Below are 27633 nucleotides of genomic sequence, written 5' to 3' on the forward strand. Positions count from 1 at the left end.
AACCAGTGTTTCTTGTTGTCAGATCATTGTTTCTTCCCTGAGGTTGTGTCATGTGTCTGTGCTCTTCTCTTGTGTGGATTATCTGCTGTGCTCCTTCCTACTCATCCGGACACACTCCCCTGGTTTTCTCATTACGTTATCATCGGAAGATGCGCCCGAGTCCCTGGGTCGGATTCCGTCTGAGTACAGTCTGTCTGTCCTGTTGCTGCTGTGAACTATATTCATTAAATCATCGTTGCTTGCATCTTGCATCCGCCTCTGTGTTGTTACAGAACGATCTGACCAGACCATGGATGCAGCGAGTTCAACGAGTCTGACCGAATTCATTTCCCGCAGTATCACGAGAATGGATCAACAAGAGGAGAACATCTCCAGCACAGGTCGGGCAGTACAAGCCCTTGCGACGCAGGTTCCGCTGCGCCACCTACACCGGCAGTTCAACCCGCCCCGCCAGAGCCGGATTCCCAGCTAGAGCCACGGCTACCGACACCAGAGGGTTATTCAGGTGATCCTGACTATTGCAGAGCTTTTCTTACGAGATGTTCCATGCATTTCTCGTTGCAGCCACGGACCTTCAACCGTGAACAGTCTAAGGTAGCATTCGTACTCACACTGCTATCAGGCAAAGCGGCTCTTTGGGGAAAGGGCGGTGTGGGCGAACCAGGACCCATGCTGCACCTCTTTCCAGACACTCTCCGAGGAGATGAGAAGGGTCTTCGATCGGGCCGTGGCGGGTAGGGAGACGGCCAGACTACTCGCTGACCTTCGCCAAGGAGACCGTTCAGTATCGGAATACTCCATCCAATTCCGCACTCTGGCCGCAGAGTGTCAGTGGAACGAGGAGGCGCAGTGGGACATGTTCCTGCATGGGCTGGAGGACCGTATCCAGAAGGAGATTTATGTTCTGGACCTTCCCAGGAGTTTAAATGGACTAATGGAACTAGCCTTGAGGGTCGACGCTCGTCTGAGTCGTATTGGCCGCCGAGCATGCCCTAACAGACCGTATAACGACACGGAGGGCTGGCATGCCAGCGGCGGGAACACGGCCAGTTCAGCCTCCGCTCACGAACCCATGCAGCTGGGAGAGCTCGCCTCTCCCGGGAAGAGAGGGAGAGGTGGAGATCCCAAGGACTCTGTCTCTACTGTGGTAGAGCGGGCCACTTTATCCACTCCTGCCCGGTAAAAGATCAGGCCCGGTAGTAAACATGAGGCTACTATCGGGTGGTGTCACCACAGAGAAGACCTCATCATCTACTCTCCTCCCGGTAAGACTAAGATGGGCCACCCACACGCACGACACCCAAGCCTTACTGGACTCAGAAGCAGAGGGTAATTTCATGGACTTCAAGCTCGCTCACAAACTCCAGATCCCTATCACCTCACTCACGCACAAGATATCCGTCAATGCTCTCAATGGTCAAGAACTCCCCAACATTTCTCACACCACTGAACCTATCACACTCATCACTTCTGGCAATCACACTGAGACACTATCATTCCTACTCATGGACTCACCCCTTGCACCATTAGTTCTCGGCCACCCTTGGCTCACCCAACACAACCCCAGAGTTGACTGGGGTCATAACTCTATATCCATGTGGAGTAACAAGTGTCTTGAGTCCTGTTTAGTGTCTGCTTGTTCGTCTGTGTCTGATTCTGTGTTTCTAGAGGAGGCAGTGGATTTGTCTAACGTGCCCGTTGAATACCTCGACCTGAAGGAGGTGTTCAGTAAGTCCCGTGCTGCTTCTCTTCCTCCGCATCGTCCCTATGACTGTGCAATAGAATTATTGCCAGGTGAGTCTCCGCCCTAAAGGCAAGTTATATTCACTCTCTGTTCCTGAGAGGAGGCTATGGAGAGATACATCTCTGGTTCTCTGGCATCTGGATTCATTCGTCCTTCCTCTTCTCCAGCGGGGCGGGGTTCTTCTTTGTGGGGAAGAAGGACGGATCTCTGCGTCCTTGCATTGATTACCGTGGGTTGAATAACATCACAGTGAAGAATACCTATCCCTTACCGTTGATGTCCTCAGCCTTTGAAAGGTTACAGGGAGCATCCGTGTTCACTAAGTTGGATTTACGTAATGCATATCATTTGGTTCGCATAAGGGAGGGGACGAATGGAAGACCGCGTTTAACACCCCCAGAGGGCACTTCGAATATTTGGTCATGCCTTTTGGGCTATCCAACTCCCCAGCGGTTTTCCAGGCACTCGTCAATGACGTGCTGAGAGATATGATTGATCAGTTCATATATGTTTACCTGGATGACATACTGATTTTTTCTTCTTCTCTCCAGGAACACGTTCAGCACGTCAGACGAGTGCTTCAGAGGTTGTTGGAGAATGGACTTTTTGTCAAGGCGGAGAAATGCATTTTTCATGCACAATCCGTTCCATTCCTAGGTTACATCGTCTCGACTGAAGGTATTCGCATGGATCCTGACAAGGTTAAGGCTGTGGTGGATTGGCCAAGCCCAGATTCCCGTAAGGCCCTACAGAGGTTTCTGGGATTCGCCAATTTCTACCGGCGTTTCGTTCGCAACTTTAGCCAGATAGTCGCTCCTCTTACCGCCTTAACCTCCCCCAGAGTGACGTTCAGGTGGTCCGATACAGCCGAGGCTGCATTCGCCAAACTCAAGAGCCGCTTTGTTTCGGCTCCCATCCTCATAGCTCCCGATCCCTTGCGTCAGTTCGTGGTGGAGGTGGACGCTTCAGAGGTGGGGGTAGGTGCGGTACTTTCCCAACGTTCCTCTTCTGACGACAAGATGCACCCTTGCGCGTTCCTTTCCCATTGGTTATCACCTTTGGAACGCAACTACGACATTGGCAACAGAGAGTTGTTGGCAGTGAAGTTAGCACTGGAGGAGTGGCGCCATTGGTTAGAGGGTTCGGGGGTACCTTTTATAGTTTGGACCGATCACAAGAATTTGGAATATATCAGAACCGCCAAGCGCCTCAACTTCAGGCAGGCGCGGTGGGCACTCTTTTTCGGACGTTTTGACTTCTCTCTCTCGTATCGCCCGGGTTCCAAGAATGTCAAACCCGATTCCCTTTCTCGCATTTTTGACCATTCCGAACGCCCATCCACTCCCGAGTGCATCCTACCCGGGACCCTAGTGGTCTCCACACTCACATGGGAGGTTGAATCGAGGGTCAAAATGGCCTTAGAAGGGGTAACGCCTCCGCCCGGTTGCCCGCCTAATCAGTTGTTTGTGCCGGAGGGTGTCGGTCCGATGTTATTCGGTGGGGGCACTGCTCCAACGTAGCGTGTCATCCAGGAGTCAGCCGCACTAGCTTTTTGGTTAAGCAACGCTTTTGGTGGCCACTGATGGCTCGTGACATTCACAGTTTTGTCTTGGCTTGCTCGGTTTGTGCCACTGGGAAGACTTCTAATCGACCCCCAGATGGGTTACTCCAACCGCTGTCGGTCCCTTCGAGACCCTGGTCCCACATTGCGCTAGATTTTGTTACCGGCCTCCCGCCCTCCCAGGGCAAGACGGTTGTTTTGACCGTGGTGGACCGGTTCTCGAAGGCGGCTCATTTTATCCCCTTGCCTAAATTACCATCTGCCAAGGAGACAGCGGTAACTGTCGTGGATCACGTCTTTCGCTTACATGGCCTGCCGATGGACGTAGTTTCTGACCGGGGGCCCCAATTTGTGTCCAAGTTTTGGCAAGAGTTTTGTAGGTTACTGGGAGCGAGTGTCAGCCTGTCTTCAGGGTTTCATCCCCAGAGCAACGGTCAAACGGAGAGGGCCAACCAAGATTTGGAGAGAGCGTTACGATGTTTGGTTTCTAAGAATCCCTCTTCCTGGAGTCAACAACTCTCTATGTTTGAGTACGCTCACAATTCGTTGCCAGTGGCAGCCACGGGTCTCTCTCCGTTTGAGTGTAGTTTAGGTTACCAGCCACCTATCTTTCCCAGTACGGAGTCCGAGGTCACTAATCCCTCCGCTCACGCTTTCATCCAGAGGTGCCGTCACGCATGGAGCAGAGCCCGTGAGACTCGTCTCCGGGTGGGGGCGCGCACCAAGGCTAAGGTCGATCGCCACCGGTCGAAGCCTCCGGTATACGTCGTTGGCCAAAGAGTGTGGCTTTCTACTAAGAACATTCCACTCCGATCCGTTTCGAACAAGCTTGCCCCCAAATTTATCGGCCCGTTCAAAGTCACCAGGATCATTAGTCCGGTGGCGGTCCGGCTCAAGCTTCCTCCGGCGTATAGGAGAATTCATCCTACCTTTCATGTGTCTAAGATAAAACCTGTGTTTCAGGCACGCATTAACCCGCCGGTCCCGGTTCCCCCGTCGCCACGACTTGTTGATGGGGAAACCACCTTTTCTGTCAATCGTATTTTGGACTCTAGAAGGAGGGGACGCGGATTCCAGTACCTGGTGGACTGGGAGGGTTACGGCCCGGAGGAGAGAAGTTGGGTGCCTGCTAGGGACATTCTGGATCACTCCCTTATCGATGATTTCAATCGACAGGTAAATTAGGGGGGGGGGGTATTGTCACGGTTCATGAATCCACTGCCTCCCTCTTTCTCTTTCTCTCTCTCTCTCTCTCTCTCTCTCTCTCTCTCTCTCTCTCTCTCTCCCCCGTGTTTGTGTGGGCGTGGTTCCCAATCTCGGCCTGATTGTCTGCGCCAGCTGGGACCACTTATCTTCCCTTTATATGTTCTGTAACCATTGTTTCTTGTTGTCAGATCGTTGTTTCTTCCCTGAGGTTGTGTCGTGTGTCCGTGCTCTTCTCTTGTGTGGATTATCTGCTGTGCTCCTTCCTACTCATCCGGACACACTCCCCTGGTTTTCTCAGCACGTTATCATCGGAAGATGCGCCCGAGTCCCTGGGTCGGATTCCGTCTGAGTACAGTCTGTCTGTCCTGTTGCTGCTGTGAACTATATTCATTAAACCATCGTTGCTTGCATCTTGCATCCGCCTCTGTGTTGTTACAGGTGGCATCTTATGACCATGCCACGTTGAAAGTCACTGAGCTCTTCAGCCAGGCCATTCTACTGCAAATGTTTGTCTATGGAGATCGCATGGCTGTGTGCTCAATTGTATACACCGGTCAGCAACAGGTGTGGCTGAAATAGCCGAATGCACTACTTTGAAGGGGTGTCCACATACTGTTGTATATAAAGTGTACCAGCTCCCTCTGGACATCTATATAGTAGAACAAGTTATAACTGACAGCCAATTGGATCGACAAGATCCTTATATTCAAGTGGGTTATGAATGAGGAAGATATTACAAAAACCTTTCCGAGTCACCTCTCAGATGCCAATGGTGACATGAAACATCCTCTATGGGTATGGCAGCACGCTTTGTTTTGTTATTGTCATTTTCTAGTTCAAAGGTCATTCAGGATTGATCCCCCCGGACAAGGAGATGTAAAATGTTACCCTTACCCTCCCTTTGGTGGGTGAGGAGGTGGGGTGAGGAAGAGGTAAGAAGGGACGAATAGGGGTGAGAAGAGGAGACATTTCACCCCAGGGCAGGAAGCCTGAGGCCATCTGTCTGAGGAAACCTTCTCTATCTCTGACCGAAATAGTAACTTTTCTTCCTCAGCCGCTCGTCTTCCTCAGCCTCTCCTCTCCTCTCCTCTCCTCTCTCTCTCCTCTCCCCCACCCCCTGACTCCCTCCTCTCCCCCTCCGCCTGACTCTCTCCTCTCCCTCACCCCCTGACTCTCTCCTCTCCCCCTCCCCCTGACTCTCTCTTCTGTCCTCACCCCCTGACTCTCTCCTCTCCCCCTGACTCTCTCTTCTCTCCTCTCCCCACCCCCTGACTCTCTCCTCTTCCCCTGAGTCTCCTCCTCTCCTCTCCCCCACCCCCTGACTCTCTCCTCTCCCTCTCCCCCTGACTCTCTCTCTCTTCTCTCCTCTCCCCACCCCCTGACTCTCTCCTCTCCCCCTCCCCCTGACTCTCTCTTCTCTCCTCTCCCCCTGACTCTCTCTTCTCTCCCCACCCCCTGACTCTCTCCTCCCCTCTCCCCTGACTCTCTCCTCTTCTCTTGTCTCCCCTCCCCCTGACTCTCTCCTCTTCCCCTCCCCCTGACTCTCTCTTCTCTCCTCTCTCCTCCCCCTGACTCTCTCCTCTCCCCCTCCCCCTGACACTCTCCCTCTCCCCCTCCCCCTGACTCTCTCTTCTCTCCTCTCCCCACCCCCTGACTCTCTCCTCTCCCCCACCCCCTGACTCCCTCCTCTCCCCCTCCGCCTGACTCTCTCGTCTCCTCTCCCCCCTCTCCCCCTGACTCCTCTTTTCTCCTCTCCCCACCCCCTGACTCTCTCCTCTCCCCCTGACTCTCTCTTCTCTCCTCTCCCCACCTCCTGACTCTCTCCTCTCCCCCTGACTCTCTCTTCTCTCCTCTCCCCACCCCCTGACTCTCTTCCCCTCCCCCTGACTCTCTCCTCTTCCCCTTCCCCTGACTCTCTCCTCTCCTCTCCCCCACCCCCCTGACTCTCCCCTCTCCCTCTCCCCTGACTCTCTCTCTCTTCTCTCCTCTCCCCACCCCCTGACTCTCTCCCCCTCCCCTGACTCTCTCTTCTCTCCTCTCCCCACCCCCTGACTCTCTCCTCTTCCCCTCCCCCTGACTCTCTTCTTCCCCTTCCCCTGACTCTCTCCTCTCCTCTCCCTCCCACTTCCCCTGACTCTCTCCTCTCCCCCTCCCCCTGACTCTCTCTTCCTCCTCCTCCCCCCCCTGACTCTCTCTCTTCTCTCCCTCTCCCCACCCCCTGACTCTCTCTCTCCTTCCCCCCCCCTGACTCTCTCCTCTTCCCCTCCCCTGACTCTCTCCTCTCCTCTCCCCCACCCCCTGACTCTCTCCTCTCCTCTCCCCCCCCTGACTCTCTCCTCTCCCCCTCCCCCTGACTCTCTCTTCTCTCCTCTCCCCACCCCCTGACTCTCTCTTCTCTCCTCCCTCCCCCCTCCCTGACTCTCTCTCCCCCCCCCCCTGACTCTCTCCTCTCCCCTTCCCCTGACTCTCTCCTCTCCCCCTCCCCTGACTCTCTCTCTTCTCTCCTCTCCCTCCCCCCCCGACTCTCTCCTCTCTCCCCCTCCCCCCTGACTCTCTCTTTCTCTCCTCTCCCCCCCCCCCCTGACTCTCTCCTCTCTCCCCTCCCCCCTGACTCTCTCCTCTTCCCCTCCCCCTGACTCTCTCCTCTCTCTTCCCCTCCCCACCCCCTGACTCTCTCTTCTCCCTCTCCCTGACTCCCTCTCTCTCTCCTCTCCCCTGACTCTCTCTCTCTTCTCTCTCCTCTCTCTCCCCCCCTGACTCTCTCTTCCCCTCCCCCTCTCTCTCCCTCCTCCCCCTCCCCCCCCCTCCCTCTTCTCTCCTCTCTCCCCCCCTGACTCTCTCTTCTCTCCTCTCCCCTCCTCCCCTCCCCCTGACTCTCTCTTCTCTCCTCTCCCCTCCCCTGACTCTCTCTTCTCTCCTCTCCCCACCCCTCTCTCTCCCCCTCCCCTGACTCCCTCTTCTCTCCCTCCCCCACCCCCTGACTCTCTCCTCTTCCCCTCCCCCCCCTGACTCTCTTCCTCCCCCCCCCTGACTCTCTCCTCTCCCCCACCCCTGACTCTCTCTCTCCCCATCTCCCTCTCCCCCTGACTCTCTCCTCTCCCTCTCCCCCTGACTCTCCTCTCCTCTCCCCACCCCCTCCTCCCCCTGACTCTCTCCTCTCTCCCTTCCCCCTGACTCTCTCTTCTCTCCCTCTCCCCACCCCCTGACTCTCTCCTCTTCAACCCCCTGACTCTCTCCTCTCTCCTCCCCCTGACTCTCTCCTCTCCCGCTCCCCCTGACACTCTCTCCCTCTCCCCCTCCCCCTGACTATCTCTTCTCTCCTCTCCCCACCACCTGACTATCTCTTCTCTCCTCTCCCCCACCCCCTGACTCTCTCTTCTCTCTCTCTCTCCCCTCCCCTGACTCTCTCCTCTCCCCTTCCCCCTGACTCTCTCTCCTCTCCCCCTCCCTGACTCTCTCTCTCTCCCCCTGACTCTCCTCTCCCCCCCCGACTCTCTCTTCTACTCCCCCCCTCCCCCTGACTCTCTTTCTCTCCTCTCCCCACCCCCTGACTCTCTCCACTCTTCCCCCTCCCTGACTCTCTCCTGTCTTCCCTTCCCTCCCCCTGACTCTCTCTTCTCTCCCTCTCCTCCCCCGAGGAGAATGACTCTCTCCTCCCCCTGACTCTCTCCCCTTCTCTCTCTCCTCTCCCAGTATTCCATCCCCCTGACTCTCTCTTCTCTCCTCTCTCCTCCCCCCCCTGACTCTCTCTTCTCTCCTCTCCCACCCCCCTGACTCTCTCTTCTCTCTCTCCAATAAACACTCCCCCTGACTCTCTCTTCTCTCCTCTCCCCTCCCCCTGACTCTCTCTTCTTCCTCTCCCCCTCCCCTGACTCTCTCTCTTCTCTCCTCTCCTCTCCCCACCCCGACTCTCTCCTCTCCCCCTCCCCCTGACTCTCTCTTCTCTCCTCTCCCCACCCCCTGACTCTCTCCTATTCCCCTCCCCTGACTCTCTCCTCTTCCCCTCCCCCTGACTCTCTCTTCTCTCCTCTCTCCTCCCCCTGACTCATGAGAGACAGAGACATCTCCTCCCCCTGACTCTCTCTTCTCTTCTCTCCTCTCCTCTCCCCCTGACTCTCTCTTCTCTCCTCTCCCCTCCCCCTGACTCTCTCCTCTCCCCTCCCCTAACTCTCTCCTCTCTGAACATCTATAACACTTGTCATCTAATTTCATCTCCGGTTGTTAACTCTATTAGCAAGTTCATTATTTTAGCGCCTTTTCCATTTTTAGGAACTGCTCTAAAAAAACATTGGCATACTTGTAGTGCTGACACTGTTTTCGGGCGCAGTGAGAGTGAGAGTGCTTCAGAGCGTTGTAGCACTACTGGCCTAAATTGGGGATGTTCTTTGAAAGTTGTTTGCTTTGTAGTGATTCTGTGGGCTTTATCTCAATTTGAGCCCAGACGTGTTTTTTTAAATAGGATGTCATTTGAGCAGAGTAGTTATTGATCATCACAATAATAAACCATGATGTTTTTCTCTCTCCACTATAATGCATCTTTCCCCTCCACTAGTCCATCCATTCCTTTCCCTGCCCTACTTGTCCACCCTCCATGTCAGGATGCCTGTACAGATGGCCCTTCAGCAGCCTGTCCTCCCAGTGGGGACTGCTGGCATGGGAACCATTTGGCTCACCATTCTCCACAGTCACAACAGGACCTCAAAAGTCTATTGGCGTCCAGCACTATGCCCGAGGAGAATGAGTAAGGCCAGGGCCGCTTCTGCCAAGTTGAGTGGAGTTAACGCCAACATAGAGAGCGAAAAATTCCAAGCTTATGTCTCAGCGCACTTTCTAACAAACCATAAACCGCCTTCCTTTGTTTGTGGTGTGGGGGATTCAGCTGCAGACAAATGAGTGTATTGTGTTACACACATGCATGTAGACACACACACACACACACACACACACACACACACACACACACACACACACACACACACACACACACACACACACACACACACACACACACACACACACACACACACACACACACACAAACTATCAATTTACCATTGCAGTATTCCATTTCTCCACCCATACGCCACCCATCTTCTTTCTGTGGTAAGGCATATCAGTGAGAGAGAGAGATTATCTACCTCACTTGCTTTGGCAATGTTAACACATGTTTCCCATGCCAATAAAGCCCTGAATTGAATTGAATTGAGAGAGGCTGAGAATAACATGAACACTTCCCTAAATCCCTCTGTTGAACAGCCACCACCATCCTGGATCAGCTTCATCAATCCCTAGCGTAAACCTCTTTGGGAATATTCTTCCAATAAACACTACCTGAGAGTGTGTGTGTCAGAGGCAACCAGCCGGGCCTACATCCCTGTTATTGAGCATTTCTCCTTTGCTCCATACTCCATCCACCTAACAGGTGTGGCATATCAAGAAACGTCATGAAGCGGCATGATCAATACATAGGTGCACCTTGTGTTGAGGATAATAAAAGGTCACTCTAAAACTTGCAGTTTTGTCACACAACACAATGCCACAGATGTCACAAGATTTGAAGAAGTGTCCAATTGGCATGCTGACTGCAGGAATGTCCAACAGAGCTGTTAACCGCCTACAACGTAGTTAAAGAATTTGGGAGAATGGATTCTAAGGAGTATTTCTGTCTGTAATAAAGCCCTTTTTTTGTGGATAAACTGATTCTGATTGGATGGGCTTAACTCCCCAGTTGGATGTGCTTGACTCCAAGTTGATGGGCCTCTGCCCTCCCAGGCCCATTCATGGCTGCATCCCTGCCCAGTCATGTGAAATCCATAGATTAGGGCCAAATGTATTTATTTAAATTGACTGATTTCCTTCTATGAACTGTAATGCAATAAAATTGTTGAAATTGTTACATGTTGCATTTCTATTTTTGTTCAGTAGGGTGGTTCCTCTGTAGCTCAGTTGGTAGAGCATCAGTGCCTGGATAGAATAAATCATTTTGTAGTTACCATAAGTTCTTTTGCGTGCGAATCAAAAAGGATTGTAAAATGTTCTTTACATTGATTTTGCACAACCATGCAAAAATAATTGCAGATTAACGCAATCAACTACAAATAATTGGAAACCGATGCAAATCTAATACAACTGCATTACTAATTTCATAATATCTGTCAAGATTCTTTATCGTTTATTACCCCCACTGGACAGTGGAGCGACAGAGACATAATGTGACATGAGAGACAGAGACATGATGAGACATGAGAGACAGAGACATGATAAGACATGAGAGACAGAGACATGATGAGACATGAGCGACAGAGACATGATGAGACATGAGCGACAGAGAGACAGAGAGACATGATACAGAGACATGATGACATGAGAGACAGAGACATGATGATGACATGACATGACAGAGACAGAGACATGATGAGACATGAGAGACAGAGACATGATGAACATGACACAGAGATGAGAGACAGAGACATGATGAGACATGAGAGACAGAGACATGATGAGACATGAGAGACAGAGACATGATGAGACATGAGAGACAGAGACATGATGAGACATGATAGATTTAGACATGAGAGACAGAGACATGATGTGACATGAGAGACAGAGACATGATGAGACATGAGAGACAGAGACATGACGTGACATGAGAGACAGAGACATGATGATGAGAGAGACAGAGACATGATGAGACATGAGAGACAGAGACATGATGAGACATGAGACAGAGACATGATGAGACATGAGAGACAGAGACATGATGAGACATAAGAGACAGAGACATGATGAGACATGACATGATGTGACATGAGAGACAGAGACATGATGAGACATGAGAGACAGAGACATGATGTGACATGAGAGACAGAGACATGATGAGACAGAGAGATGATGATGACATGAGAGACAGAGACATGATGACATGAGAGATGAGACATGAGAGACAGAGACATGATGAGACATGAGAGACATGAGAGAAAGAGACATGAGAGACAGAGACATGATGTGACATGAGACAGAGACATGATGAGACATGAGAGACAGAGACATGATGAGACATGAGAGACAGAGACATGATGAGACATGAGAGACAGAGACATGATGAGACATGAGAGACATGATGAGACATGAGAGACAGAGACATGATGAGACATGAGAGACAGAGACATGATGTGACATGAGAGACATGAGAGAGACAGAGACATGATGTGACATGAGAGACAGAGACATGATGAGACATGAGAGACAGAGACATGATGTGACATGAGACATAATGTGACATGAGAGACAGAGACATGATGAGACATGAGAGACAGAGACATGATGTGAGAGACAGAGACATGAGAGACATGAGACATGATGAGACATGAGAGACAGAGAGATGAGACATGATGAGACATGAGAGACAGAGACATGATGTGACATGAGAGACAGAGACATGATGTGACATGAGAGATAGAGACATGATGAAACATGATGAGACATGAGAGACAGAGACATGATGTGACATGAGAGACAGAGACATGATGAGACATGAGAGACAGAGACATGATGAGACATGAGAGACAGAGACATGAGAGACAGAGACATGATGAGACATGAGAGACAGAGACATGATGTGACATGAGAGACAGAGACATGATGAGACATGATGTGACATGAGAGACAGAGACATGATGAGACATGAGAGAAAGAAACATGATGAGACATGAGAGACAGAGACATGATGAGACATGATGAGACATGAGAGACAGAGACATGATGAGACATGAGAGACAGAGACATGATGAGACATGAGAGACAGAGACATGAGACATGAGAGACAGAGACATGATGTGACATGAGAGACAGAGACATGAGAGACAGAGACATGATGTGACATGAGAGACAGAGACAGATGAGAGACAGAGACATGATGAGACAGAGACATGATAAGACATGAGAGACAGAGACATGAGAGACATGAGACATGAGAGACAGAGACATGATGTGACATGAGAACAGAGACATGATGAGACATGAGAGACAGATGAGACATGAGAGACAGAGACATGATGAGACATGAGAGACAGAGACATGATGAGACATGAGAGACAGAGACATGATGAGACATGAGAGACAGAGACATGATGAGACATGAGAGACAGAGACATGATGAGACATGAGAGACAGAGACATGATGAGACATGATGAGACAGAGACATGATGAGACATGAGAGACAGAGACATGATGAGACATGAGAGACAGAGACATGATGAGACATGAGAGACAGAGACATGATGAGACATGAGAGACAGAGACATGAGAGACAGAGACATGATGAGACATGAGAGACAGAGACATGATGAGACATGAGAGACAGAGACATGATGAGACATGAGAGACAGAGACATGATGAGAGAGACAGAGACATGATGAGACATGAGAGACAGAGACATGATGAGACATGAGAGACATGAGAGACAGAGACATGATGATGACATGAGAGACAGAGACATGATGAGACATGAGAGACAGAGACATGAGAGACATGATGAGACATGAGAGACAGAGACATGATGAGACATGAGAGACAGAGACATGATGAGACATGAGAGACAGAGACATGATGAGACATGAGAGACAGAGACATGATGTGACATGAGAGACAGAGACATGAGAGACATGAGAGATGAGACATGAGAGACAGAGACATGACATGAGAGACAGAGACATGATGTGACATGAGAGACAGAGACATGATGAGACATGAGAGAACATGAGAGACAGAGACATGATGAGACATGAGAGACAGAGACATGATGAGACATGAGAGACAGAGACATGATGTGACATGATGATGACATGAGAGACAGAGACATGATGAGACATGAGAGACAGCGACATGATGTGACATGAGACAGCGACATGTTGTGACATGAGAGACAGAGACATGAAGTGACATGAGAGATAGAGACATGATGAAACATGATGAGACATGAGAGACAGAGACATGATGTGACATGAGAGACAGATACATGATGATGACATGAGAGACAGAGACATGATGAGACATGAGAGACAGAGACATGATGAGACATGAGAGACAGAGACATGATGAGACATGAGAGACAGAGACATGATGAGACATGATGTGACATGAGAGACAGAGACATGACAGAGACATGATGAGACAGAGACATGATGAGACATGAGAGACAGAACATGATGAGACATGAGAGACAGAGACATGAGACATGAGAGACAGAGACATGATGAGACATGAGACATGATGACATGAGAGACAGAGACATGAGAGACATGACATGAGACATGAGACATGATGACATGAGAGACAGAGACATGATGAGACATGAGAGACAGAGACATGATGAGACATGAGAGACAGAGACATGATGAGACATGAGAGACAGAGACATGATGAGACATGAGAGACAGATACATGATGAGACATGAGAGACAGAGACATGATGTGACATGAGAGAGACATGATGACATGATGATGACACATGAGAGACAGAGACATGATGAGACATGAGACATGATGTGACATGACAGATGACATGATGAGACATGATGAGACATGAGAGACAGAGACATGAGATGAGACATGAGAGACAGAGACATGACGTGACATGAGAGACAGAGACATGAGAGACAGAGACATGATGAGACATGAGAGACAGAGACATGATGTGACATGAGAGACAGAGACATGATGTGACATGAGAGACAGAGACATGATGTGACATGAGAGACATGAGAGACATGAGACAGACAAGATGAGACATGAGAGACAGAGACATGACGTGACATGAGAGACAGAGACATGAGACATGAGATAGAGACATGATGTGACATGAGAGACAGAGACATGATGTGACATGAGAGACAGAGACATGATGAGACATGAGAGAAAGAAACATGATGAGACATGAGAGACAGAGACATGATGAGACATGAGAGACAGAGACATGATGTGACATGAGAGACAGAGACATGATGAGACATGAGAGAGAGACATGATGAAACATGATGAGACATGAGAGACAGAGACATGAGAGACAGAGACATGATGTGACATGAGAGAGACATGAGAGACAGAGACATGATGTGACATGAGAGATAGAGACATGATGAGACACGAGAGACAGAGACATTGTGACTGAAGCATAACGAGTGTGTGTTGGAATGTAGAATATGATGTATTTTTTGGATTTGTCCAAGCCATATATTTTGATTACCTATAACAACAATCACCAGACAGACTAACAGCCCAGCCCGTCTCTGTGTTTACCACTCAGACACACTCAGACCATGAGAACACACTACCCACCATGACCCCTTGGACACACTCAGACCATGAGAACACTACCCACCATGACCCCTTGCACACACTCAGACCATGAGAACACACTACCCACCATGACCCCTTGGACACACTCAGACCATGAGAACACTACCCACCATGACCCCTTGGACACACTCAGACCATGAGAACACACTACCCACCATGACCCCTTGGACACACTCAGACCATGAGAACACACTACCCACCATGACCCCTTGGACACACTCAGACCATGAGAACACACTACCCACCATGACCCCTTGGACACACTCAGACCATGAGAACACACTACCCACCATGACCCCTTGGACACACTCAGACCATGAGAACACACTACCCACCATGACCCCTTGGACACACTCAGACCATGAGAACACTACCCACCATGACCCCTTGGACACACTCAGACCATGAGAACACACACTCAGACCATGAGAACACACTACCCACCATGACCCCTTGGACACACTCAGACCATGAGAACACACTACCCACCATGACCCCTTGGACACACTCAGACCCTGAGAACACACTACCCACCATGACCCCTTGGACACACTCAGACCCTGAGACACACTCCCACCATGAGGACACACTCAGACCCTGAGAACACACTACCCACCATGACCCCTTGGACACACTCAGACCCTGAGAACACACTACCCACCATGACCCCTTGGACACACTCAGACCATGAGAACACACTACCCACCATGACCCCTTGGACACACTCAGACCATGAGAACACACTACCCACCATGACCCCTTGGACACACTCAGACCCAGAACCATGACCCACCATGACCCCTTGGACACACTCAGACCATGAGAACACACTACCCACCATGACCCCTTGGACACACTCAGACCATGAGAACACACTACCCACCATGACCCCTTGGACACACTCAGACCATGAGAACACACTACCCACCATGACCCCTTGGACACACTCAGACCCTGAGAACACACTACCCACCATGACCCCTTGGACACACTCAGACCCTGAAATATACACTACCCACCATGACCCCTTGGACACACTCAGACCCTGAGAACACACTACCCACCATGACCCCTTGGACACACTCAGACCATGAGAACACACTACCCACCATGACCCCTTGGACACACTCAGACCCTGAGAACACTACCCACCATGACCCCTTGGACACACTCAGACCCTGAGAACACACTACCCACCATGACCCCTTGGACACACTCAGACCCTGAATATACACTACCCAACATGATCTCACATTCTGGGCTGTGGCAAGCCCCTTTCCATTTCACGTTACGTCAAAGTAAATTATGCCCTTGTTAGGCGCACACCAGTTTCTCTCTCTAGACCGGGCCTGGATTGGAGGATTGGGGCACATGTGGTGCAGGAGTCCACCAGGGAGAGGTTGAATGACTACCCTGGCCATGGTGACTCACAGGAACCCTTATCAAAGAGGAACTTGAGCCCTCAGAGCCTGTGTCCACAAAGCGCTTCAGAGTAGGACTGCTGATCTAGAGTCTGTTCATATAATCTTATTATCTGAAAGGCAAAACTGATCCTAGAACAGCACTCTTACTCTAAGATGCTTTGTGGATAAGGGCCCAGGTTTCACTTTACAACTTTAAAGTGAAACTACATGAAAAAATATATTTTTTATTTTCAGCAAACTTAACATGTGAAAATATTTGTATGAACATAACAAGATTCAACAACTGAGACATAAACTGAACAAGTTCCACAGACATGTGACTAACAGAAATGGAATAATGTGTCCCTGAACAAAGGGGTGGGGGGGGGGGTGTCAAAATCAAAAGTAACAGTCAGTATCTGGTGTGGCCACCAGCTTCATTAAGTACTGCAGTCCATCTCCTCCTCATGGACTGCACCATATTTGCCAGTTCTTGCTGTGGGATGTTACCCCACTCTTCGACCAAGGCACCTGCAAGTTCCCGGACATTTCTGGGGGGAATGGCCCTAGCCCTCACCCTCCAATCCAACATGTCCCAGACGTGCTGAATGGGATTGAGATCCGGGCTCTTCGCTGGCCATGGTAGAACATTGACATTCCTATCTTGCAGGAAATCATGCACAGGACAAGCAGTATGGCTGCTGGCATTGTCCTGCTGGAGGGTCATGTCAGGATGAGCCTGCAGGAAGGGTACCACATGAGGGAGGAGTTTGTCTTCCCTGTAACGCACAGCGTTGAGATTGTCTGCAATGACAACAAGCTCAGTCCGATAATGCTGTGACACACCGCCCCAGAACATGACGGACCCTCCACCTCCAAATCAATCCCGCTCCAGAGTACAGGCCTCGGTGTAACGTTCATTCCTTCAACGATAAACGTGAATCCGACCATCACCCTTGGTGAGACAAAACCGCGACTCATCAGTGAAGAGCATTTTCTGCCTGTCCTGTCTGGTCCAGCGATGGTGGGTTTGTGCCCATACATGACGCTGTTGCCGGTGATGTCTGGTGAAGACCTGCCTTACAATAGGCCTACAAGCCCTCAGTCCAGCCTCTCTCAGCCTATTGCGGACAGTCTAAGCACTGACTGACGGATTGTGCGTTCCTGGTGTAACTTGGGCAGTTGTTGTTACCATCCTGTACCTGTTCCGCAGGTGTGATGTTCGGATGTACCAATCCTGTGCAGGTGTTGGTATACGTGGTCTGCCACTGCGAAGACAATCAGCTGTCCGTCCTGTCTCTCTGTAGCGCTGTCTTAGGCATCTCACAGTACGGACATTGCAATTTATTGCCCTGACCACATCTGCAGTCCTCATGCCTCCTTGCCGCATGCCTAAGGCAAGTTTGCGCAGATGAACAGGGACCCTGGGCATCTTTATGTTGGTGTTTTTCAGAGTCCGTAGAAAGGCCTCTTTAGTGTCCTAAGTTTTCATAACTATGACCTTAATTGCATACTGTCTGTAAGCTGTTAGTGTGTTAACGACCATTCCACAAGTGCATGTTCATTAATTGTTTATGGTTCATTGAACAAGCATTGGAAACAGTGTTTAAACACTTTACAATGAAGATCTGTGAAGTTATTTAGATTTTTACGAATTATCTAAGAAAGACAGAGTCCTGGAAAAAGGATGTTTCTTTTTTTGCTGAGTTTCGTTGCAGAGAGTGCATAGAGCGACATCGTGTTGGTAAATGGATGAGTGTGTTAACAGTAAGAAGCTCACGTTCTTGGCAGTAGAGGAGAGGAGCCTCAGTAGACGACTTTTATTTTTCCCTATGACGCACTGACTTCAATAAATGTGAGCCATTGTGAGAGAGGACACAGAGGTAAGGGTTTCTGCCCTTTTCCCAAGGTGTCAGAGAGATGGAGAGATTGAGAGAGAGAGAGTTAAATACAAAGAGTGAAAGAGAGCAGAATAGGCCTAGGGCTACATGCAGGGTTCTGGTGGTTAGAGAAGGCTACATGCAGGGTTCTGGTGGTTAGAGAAGGCTACATGCAGGGCTCTGGTGGTTATAGAAGGCTACATGCAGGGGTATGGTGGTTAGAGAAGGCTACATGCAGGGGTCTGGTGGTTAGAGAAGGCTACATGCAGAGGTCTGGTGGTTATAGAAGGCTACATGCAGGGGTCTGGTGGTTAGAGAAGAATACATGCATGGTTCTGGTGGTTAGAGAAGGTTACATGCAGGGGTCTGGTGGTTAGAGAAGGCTGCATGCAGGAGTCTGGTGGTTAGAGAAGGCTACATACAGGGGTCTGGTGGTTAGAGAAGGCTACATACAGGGGTCTGGTGGTTAGAGAAGGCTACATACAGGGGTCTGGTGGTTAGAGAAGGCTACATGCAGGGGTCTGGTGGTTAGAGAAGGCTACATGCAGGAGTCTGGTGGTTAGAGAAGGCTACATACAGGGGTCTGGTGGTTAGAGAAGGCTACATGCAGGGGTCTGATGGTTAGAGAAGGCTACATGCAGGGGTCTGGTGGTTAGAGAAGGCTACATGCAGGGTTCTGGTGGTTAGAGAAGGCTACATGCAGGGGACTGGTGGTTAGAGAAGGCTACATGCAGGGGTCTGGTGGTTAGGTAGGCTACATGCAGGGTTCTGGTGGTTAGAGAAGGCTACATGCAGGGGTCTGGTGGTTAGAGAAGGCTACATGCAGTGTTCTGGTGGTTAGAGAAGGCTACATGCAGGGGTCTGGTGTTTATAGAAGGCTACATGCAGTGTCTGGTGGTTAGAGAAGGCTACATGTAGTGTCTGGTGTTTAGAGAAGGCTACATGCAGGGTTCTGGTGGTTAGAGAAGGCTACATGTAGGGGTCTGGTGGTTAGAGAAGGCTACATGCAGGGGACTGGTGGTTAGAGAAGGCTACATGCAAGGTTCTGGTGGTTAGAGAAGGCTATACGCAGGGTTCTGGTGGTTATAGAAGGCTACATGCCGGGGTCTGGTGGTTATAAAAGGCTACATGCAGGGTTCTGTTGGTTATAGAAGGCTATATGCAGGGCTCTGGTGGTGAGAGAGCTGGCTTCATGCAGGGGTCTGATGGTTAGAGAGCTGGCTACATGCAGAGGTCTGGTGGTTAGAGAGCTGGCTACATGCAGAGGTCTGGTGGTTAGAGAGCTGGCTACATGCAGGAGTCTGGTGGTTAGAGAGCTGGCTACATGCAGGGGTCTGGTGGTTAGAGAGCTGGCTACATGCAATGGTCTGGTGGTTAGAGAAGGCTACATGCAGGGGACTGGTGGTTAGAGAAGGCTACATGCAGGGGTCTGATGGTTAGAGAAGGCTACATGCAGGGTTCTGGTGGTTAGAGAAGGCTACATGCAGGGGTCTGGTGGTTAGAGAAGGCTACATGCAGGGTTCTGGTGGTTAGAGAAGGCTACATGCAGGGGTCTGGTGGTTAGAGAAGGCTACATGCAGGGTTCTGGTGGTTAGAGAAGGCTACATGCATGGTTCTGGTGGTTATAGAAGGCTACATGCAGGGTTCTGGTGGTTAGAGAAGGCTATATGCATGGGTCTGGTGGTTAGAGAAGGCTACATGCAGGGGTCTGGTGGTTAGAGAAGGCTACATGCAGGGTTCTGGTGGTTAGAGAAGGCTACATACAGGGCTCTGGTTGTTATAGAAGGCTACATGCAGGGGTCTGGTAGTTAGAGCATCTCTGTGTGAAAAGATCAGCTGCAGTAGCATTAGATCTACTGGGGAGGATCTCTCAGGCTGGAGCTCCATGCTGCCTGCGTGTGTAGGGGAGGGTGGGAAACATGAACCCCCTCACTCCCCCTCAGACCCTGGGGTCCTGGGAGGAGCAGGGTGGAGGGGACTGTAGATGAGGGTGTGGGAAAGTTGTAGCAGGGCTAATGCCTTTGGTGTGGATGTCAGCCAGAAGGTCTTGAGTGTCTCTGCCCACCTAACAGGTTTTCTAAGCATAGTATAATCATAATACATCATAGGGGACCCATCCATATGCACTGCAAACTCACATACATCCTGTATCAAGGAATCCAGCATTTATAGTGACAGAGTGAATGTGTTTTCAGTGAGAGGTGGCTGAGGCTCTGTAAAAAGTTGGGATACTGTTCGCATTCACAATGAAATGAAAATGATAGGTAACATGTCACTGGGGCCACATCTCCAACATGTTTCCTACTCTACTACCCCTGTATGGTTTGAATATTCAATAACTGTTGATTTATGACTATTACGATATAGAGAAAACATTTGCCTACCTGGGATACACACGCCCCTCAGGAGCTCTCTACGAAATCATCCTACACACGTGGGAAATTCACGCAGGGGCTATGATGATCTTCAGACCTCAAAAACATAAGCTATACACTCGGCTACACTGTACGAATATAATTCTAACAAAATAATGGTGTCAGTCCAGGAACTGATAAATAGCATTTAGCCTACTATGCTACTAGTGCTGTGAAGAGCAGAATAGTTAACACCCTGTTTGAGGAAGTAGTCGCGTTTACAATGTATCCCCGCAAGGTTAATGATTACACAGAGGCAAGATAAGAAATGTAAGTTTAGCATGCAAGCCATGTAGTTTAAATGGAATGAATTTACATGATTTAGGACAGCTGTATAGTTCTTACTCTTTTCTCGTGTTACCTTATTGCTGTTGCTCTAAGATGGAAACTCAGTGGGAATGTGCCAATTGAATTTCAGCAAGGAAACTCATGGTTGTATTTGATTAATGTTTGATAAAAAAAGTATGGATTTCAGCAAACAAAGAAAGACACACATCAACAGAGTACAAACATAGGTACATGGTAAGGGTTTAAGAATTTACATTCCTGAAGTATTAACTGCATAGTGACTAGAAGGAGCCAGGAGCTTCATTTAAAAAACTCTAGTCCGCTCTCAACTCTGTGGATGATATCATCGTGTAGTTGAGGTAGTTGCCAACACTGACTCATACTGTCAGGGGTTTTCTGATCCTAACATGGCAGTAGAGGCAACGTGACCAGTGTAGTAGATCCAATGAGATGCTGCTCGGAATTATTATATATAGGTAAACATTGACCAGCACTCTGCAGAACAGTCTGCACAACAATGGCTGTGTAATCTATTGAACTCATTTCCATAATATTAAAAAGTAAAAATTTTATTAGCGATTGAGAATGTATTCTCCTACTTATTTTATTTGGATGGTGAAGCTAAAACGTTTAATTGGGCTCTATACTCCAATATTTTGGATTTGAGATGAAATGTTATGATATTTATGCCTCTAAAGACTTACCACTTATCATTATTCACGATTCACGATTCATTCATGATTATCCGTAATCATGGTAGCATCCACATTAACGTCGAAGTGTTCAGAAACAGTAATCAGTGACTCCAAAATGTGACGAGATACATAAAGTGCTTTCATTTCTAAACGATAAAACATATTTAAGAAAATACCCTCAAATAAAAAGTGACATTCTGTACCGTCACCTCGTATAATCATTTGATCTCAAATCCAAAATGCTGGAGCATAGAGCCAAATCAACCGTTTTAGCTTCACTGAACAAATACATATGTATGCTATAGGGGAGTGTAGTTACAGCCAACAATGACAAGTGAATTTAAGCTTCATTCATGCACTATTTTTTTCCTGACAGCATGTTGACGTGTTAATGCTCTGTCGTTGATTGGATAGACAAAGATTGACATATGCCAAAAGCATATTTTAATGCAGATAAAATAAATTCTTAAACACTCTCACGCACACACGCACAGACACACACACATACGCATGTGTGAATGAAATTGAAATCGATTCTTCTGCTTATCATATAGTAACCTCGCTTCACTTACCAGTTCTAGACACTGTTCCCCATCTTCCCTCTTGGCGAGTATTCCCTGTATTATATTAATTCTACAGTTCTGCTAATCCAAAAATCATTGGGGGAAAAATATATTATGCAAAAATACACTAACACAACAAAAGTAAGATCCAAGGAAGCTGATTTGTGTTAAACCACAATGGAATGACGTTAGGGTCTACTCAGGGCAATGTCTTGGTTTACAGTAGCACATATATTCGCGTGATCATTCACTTGTCTTCATCTTCTAAAACGCCCTTATTCTTGAGCAAGATCCGTAACCTTCACAGAAAAATACGCGTAAAATAAACCCCAACTGAAAACCAGGAGTCTCTTCGTTCACGGAAAGTCCCTTCACTGTTCATATAGTGTCTTCAACGCGCAACAAAGGTGTGGTAATGTACCAGCTCATTTTTAAAAATACAATCACGGATGTCCAGTCCAGTCTGTGTCCACGGCCAGACAACCCCGAGAGTGACAGGCTACAGCAGGGCTGGTCAGCGCATCAGTCGTCCTCAGAGAGCTGAGAGGGAACTAACGACGATGAATAGAGAAATCCAATATCCTCAGCAAACAAGTCACCCGCGAGTCTCTCTCTCTCTCTCTCTCTCTCTCAATACACACACCTACCTACACGAGTCCTCATCTCCGCCTCTCTCAACATTAGCCTACTCGGCTTCCAGCAAGCAATTTCTTTCATCCTATATATTTATTGATATTGTGAATTAAGCGTTTGATTCACTGCATGAATAGGTCATAGCACATGTATAGAACATCAAAGCACATGTATAGAATTTCATTGTTTGCCTTTGTATTTACACACACTCTTTAATAAAACAATGACACAATTAATTGTAATATTATTTGTTAATTATTTACTGATTTGACAATTAGTCACTGTTGTCAAGTTGAGTTTATGAGTGTGAAGATACTTTTGGTCATGTAGTGTATGTGGACACCTGCTCGACGAACATCTCATTTCAAAACCATGGGCACTAATTAATATGGAGTTGGTCCCCCCTTTGCTGCTATAACTGCCTCCACTCTTCTGTGAATGCTTTCCACTAGATGTTGGAACATTGCTGCGGGTACTTGCTTCCATTCAGCCATAAATGCATTAGTGAGGTCTGGCTCGCAGTCAGCATTCCAATTCATTCCAAATGTGATTGATGGGGTTGAGGTCAGGGCTCTGTGCAGGCCAGTCAAGTTCTTCCACACCAATCTCAATAAACCATTTTTGTATGGACCTCGCTTTGTACATAGGGGCACTGTTATGCTGCAACAGGAAAGGATAGGGAGACTGTCATGCTGCATCCCCATGCATCCCCATTCCCCAAACTTTTGCTACAAAGTTGGAAGCACAGAATTGTCTAGAATGTTGTCGTGAGTTGACCTTAACATTCATCTGAAGACTGTTATTTATCTAATCAACTAACTATGTTTCATTGTTGCCCGATTAAATTAATCATGTAACGATTACCTCATTATGATCTTGAGCGACTTGTCGTGTAATCCTGAACAGAACTACAGAGTTGATTGTTCCTTCCATTCGCTCTTGAAGATGCTTTTTTGAAGATAGGCTAGCCAGCTGTATCGATGGTTCCCAAATGGGGTGATGATGGATGCGTAATAAGATGGTTTGAGCACAGTAACAGGATGGTCCTACTTAAATTTGCTTTCTAAGATATTTTACTTAGGACAGCTAATCAGCCATACCAGCGATTGAACATTTCTAATGACATCACAAAATAACAAACACAATGATATTAGTGTTCTATAGATTGCCTCGGACCGTTCCCCACGTTTTACGTTAGAAATATTATTCCAGTATTCACTTTTGAACGTATTAGAGTTTCAACAGGAAAAGGTCTGTTGAGACAAAGCAATAACTACTTCCGGCGCCGACAGAGATGGCCGCCTCGCTTCGCGTTTCTAGGAAACTATGCATTTTTTTGTTTTTTTTACGTGTTATTTCTTACATTAGTACCCCAGGTCATCTTAGGTTTCATTACATACAGCCGAGAAGAACTACTGTATATAAGATCAGCGTCAACTCACCATCAGTACGACCAAGAATATGTTTTTCGTGACGCGGATCCTGTGTTCTGCCTTACAAACAAGACAACGGAATGGATCGCATGCAGCGACCCAAAAAAACGACTCCGAAAAAGAGGGAAACGTGGCGGTCTTCTGGTCAGGCTACGGAGACGGGCACATCGTGCCCCACTTCCTAGCATTCTTCTTGCCAATGTCCAGTCTCTTGACAACAAGGTTGATGAAATCCGAGCAAGGGTAGCATTCCAGAGGGACATCAGAGAATGTTATGTTATGTGATTCATGGATACATGGCTCACTGGAGAGATGCTCTCGGATGCGGTGCAGCCAGCGGGTTTCTCCACACACCGCGCCGACAGAAACAAACACCTTTCTGGTAACGAGGCATGGTGCGATGAAAGAAACATACAGGAACTCAAATCCTTCTGTTCACCTGATTTAGAATTCCTCACAATCAAATGTAGACCGCATTACCTACCAAGAGAATTCTCTTTGATTATAATCACAGCCGTATATATCCCCCCCCCAAGCAGACACATCGATGGCTCTGAACGAACTTTATTTAACTCTTTGCAAACTGGAAACCATTTATCCGGAGGCTGCATTCATCGTTGTTGGGGATTTTAACAAGGCTAATCTGAAAACAAGACTCCCTAAATTTTATCAGCATATCGATTGCGCAACCAGGGGCGGAAAAACCTTGGATCACTGTTACTCTAACTTCCGCGACGCATATAAGGCCCTGCCCCGCCCCCTTTCGGAAAAGCTGACAACGACTCCATTTTGCTGATGCCTGCCTACAGACAAAAGCTAAAAAAGAAGCTCCCACGCTGAGGTCTGTCCAACGCTGGTCCGACCAAGCTGACTCCACACTCCAAGACTGCTTCCATCACGTGGACTGGGACATGTTTCGTATTGCGTCAAATAACAACATTGACGAATACGCTGATTCGGTGTGCGAGTTCATTAGAACGTGCGTTGAAGATGTCGTTCCCATAGCAACGATTAAAACATTCCCTAACCAGAAACCTTGGATTGATGGCAGCATTCGCGTGAAACTGAAAGCGCGAACCACTGCTTTCAATCAGGGCAAGGTGTCTGGTAACATGACTGAATACAAACAATGCAGCTATTCCCTCCGTAAGGCTATCAAACAAGCTAAGCGTCAGTACAGAGACAAAGTAGAATCCCAATTCAACGGCTCAGACACAAGAGGCATGTGGCAGGGTCTACAGTCAATCACGGACTACAGGAAGAAACCCAGCCCAGTCACGGACCAGGATGTCTTGCTCCCAGGCAGACGAAATAACTTTTTTGCCCGCTTTGAGGACGATACAGTGCCACTGTCACTGCCTGCAACGGAAAAATGCGGCCCCTCCTTCACTGCAGCCGAGGTGAGTAAAACATTTAAACGTGTTAACCCTCGCAAGGCTGCAGGCCCAGACGGCATCCCCAGCCGTGCCCTCAGAGCATGCGCAGACCAGCTGGCTGGTGTGTTTACGGACATATTCAATCAATCCCTATATCAGTCTCCTGTTCCCACATGCTTCAAGAGGGCCACCATTGTTCCTGTTCCCAAGAAAGCTAAGGTAACTGAGCTAAACGACTACCGCCCCGTAGCACTCACTTCCGTCATCATGAAGTGCTTTGAGAGACTAGTCAAGGACCATATCACCTCCACCCTACCTGACACCCTAGACCCACTCCAATTTGCTTACCGCTCAAATAGGTCCACAGACGATGCAATCTCAACCACACTGCACACTGCCCTAACCCATCTGGACAAAAGGAATACCTATGTGAGAATGCTGTTCATCGACTACAGCTCGGCATTCAACACCATAGTACCCTCCAAGCTCGTCATCAAGCTCGAGACCCTGGGTCTCGACCCCGCCCTGTGCAACTGGGTACTGGACTTCCTGACGGGCCGCCCCCAGGTGGTGAGGGTAGGTAACAACATCTCCTCCCCGCTGATCCTCAACACTGGGGCCCCACAAGGGTGCGTTCTGAGCCCTCTCCTGTACTCCCTGTTCACCCACGACTGCGTGGCCACGCACGCCTCCAACTCAATCATCAAGTTTGCGGACAACACAACAGTGGTAGGCTTGATTACCAACAACGACGAGACGGCCTACAGGGAGGAGGTGAGGGCCCTCGGAGTGTGGTGTCAGGAAAATAACCTCACACTCAACGTCAACAAAACTAAGGAGATGATTGTGGACTTCAGGAAACAGCAGAGGGAACACCCCCCTATCCACATCGATGGAACAGTAGTGGAGAGAGTAGCAAGTTTTAAGTTCCTCGGCATACACATCACAGACAAACTGAATTGGTCCACTCACACAGACAGCATTGTGAAGAAGGCGCAGCTGCGCCTCTTCAACCTCAGGAGGCTGAAGAAATTCGGCTTGTCACCAAAACCACTCACAAACTTCTACAGATGCACAATCGAGAGCATCCTGGCGGGCTGTATCACCGCCTGGTACGGCAACTGCTCCGCCCTCAACCGTAAGGCTCTCCAGAGGGTAGTGAGGTCTGCACAATGCATCACCGGGGGCAAACTACCTGCCCTCCAGGACACCTACACCACCCGATGTTACAGGAAGGCCATAAAAATCATCAAGGACATATACCACCCGAGCCACTGCCTGTTCACCCCGCTATCATCCAGAAGGCGAGGTCAGTACAGGTGCATCAAAGCTGGGACCGAGAGACTGAAAAACAGCTTCTATCTCAAGGCCATCAGACTGTTAAACAGCCACCACTAACATTGAGTGGCTGCTGCCAACACACTGACACTGACTCAACTCCAGCCACTTTAATAATGGGAATTGAATGGGAAATGATGTAAATATATCACTAGCCACTTTAAACAATGCTACCTTATATAATGTTATTTACCCTACATTATTCATCTCATATGCATACGTATATACTGTACTCTATATCATCGACTGCATCCTTATGTAATACATGGATCACTAGCCACTTTAACTATGCCACTTTGTTTACATACTCATCTCATATGTATATATTGTACTCGATACCATCTACTGTATCTTGCCTATGCTGCTCTGTACCATCACTCATTCATATATCCTTATGTACATATTCTTTATCCCCTTACACTGTGTATAAGACAGTAGTTTAGGAATTGTTAGTTAGATTACTTGTTGGTTATTACTGCATTGTCGGAACTAGAAGCACAAGCATTTCGCTACACTCGCATTAACATCTGCTAACCATGTGTATGTGACAAATAAATTTGATTTGATTTGATATTTCTTTGGTGAATTTGGAGAGTACAGGCCTGGAACTTCTCCCTTGATTTACAACAGGATGTGAGTGTCAATCCCCACTAGTTCTATCCTTCCCCTCTACGGGTGAAAGGGGGTCTGACTGAAGTTAGTCATTGCAAACCTGATCTGACCTATTTGGATACTCGTGGT

At 48.6% G+C, this 27633-nt stretch overlaps 1 protein-coding gene and 1 long non-coding RNA gene across 2 annotated transcripts in view; one reads left to right on the forward strand and one right to left on the reverse strand.

Moving 5' to 3' along the window:
* The window catches only part of LOC135545722 (ras-GEF domain-containing family member 1C-like), a 52111-nt gene extending 29439 nt beyond the window's left edge, over positions 1 to 22672 (reverse strand). Inside the window, exon 1 of the mRNA XM_064973539.1 lies at positions 22122 to 22672. The gene's annotated coding sequence lies outside the window, so the exon portion shown is untranslated. The remainder of the gene's footprint in view (positions 1 to 22121) is intronic.
* LOC135545721 (uncharacterized) lies at positions 414 to 4926 on the forward strand. Its single transcript, XR_010456498.1, has 3 exons — positions 414 to 505; positions 4269 to 4481; positions 4700 to 4926. It is a non-coding gene; the product is annotated as an uncharacterized LOC135545721 (long non-coding RNA).
* Positions 22673 to 27633: the final 4961 nt, after the last annotated feature.

The sequence above is a fragment of the Oncorhynchus masou genome, chromosome 9 (assembly GCF_036934945.1).
Source record: "Oncorhynchus masou masou isolate Uvic2021 chromosome 9, UVic_Omas_1.1, whole genome shotgun sequence".
Classification (NCBI taxonomy): domain Eukaryota; kingdom Metazoa; phylum Chordata; class Actinopteri; order Salmoniformes; family Salmonidae; genus Oncorhynchus; species Oncorhynchus masou.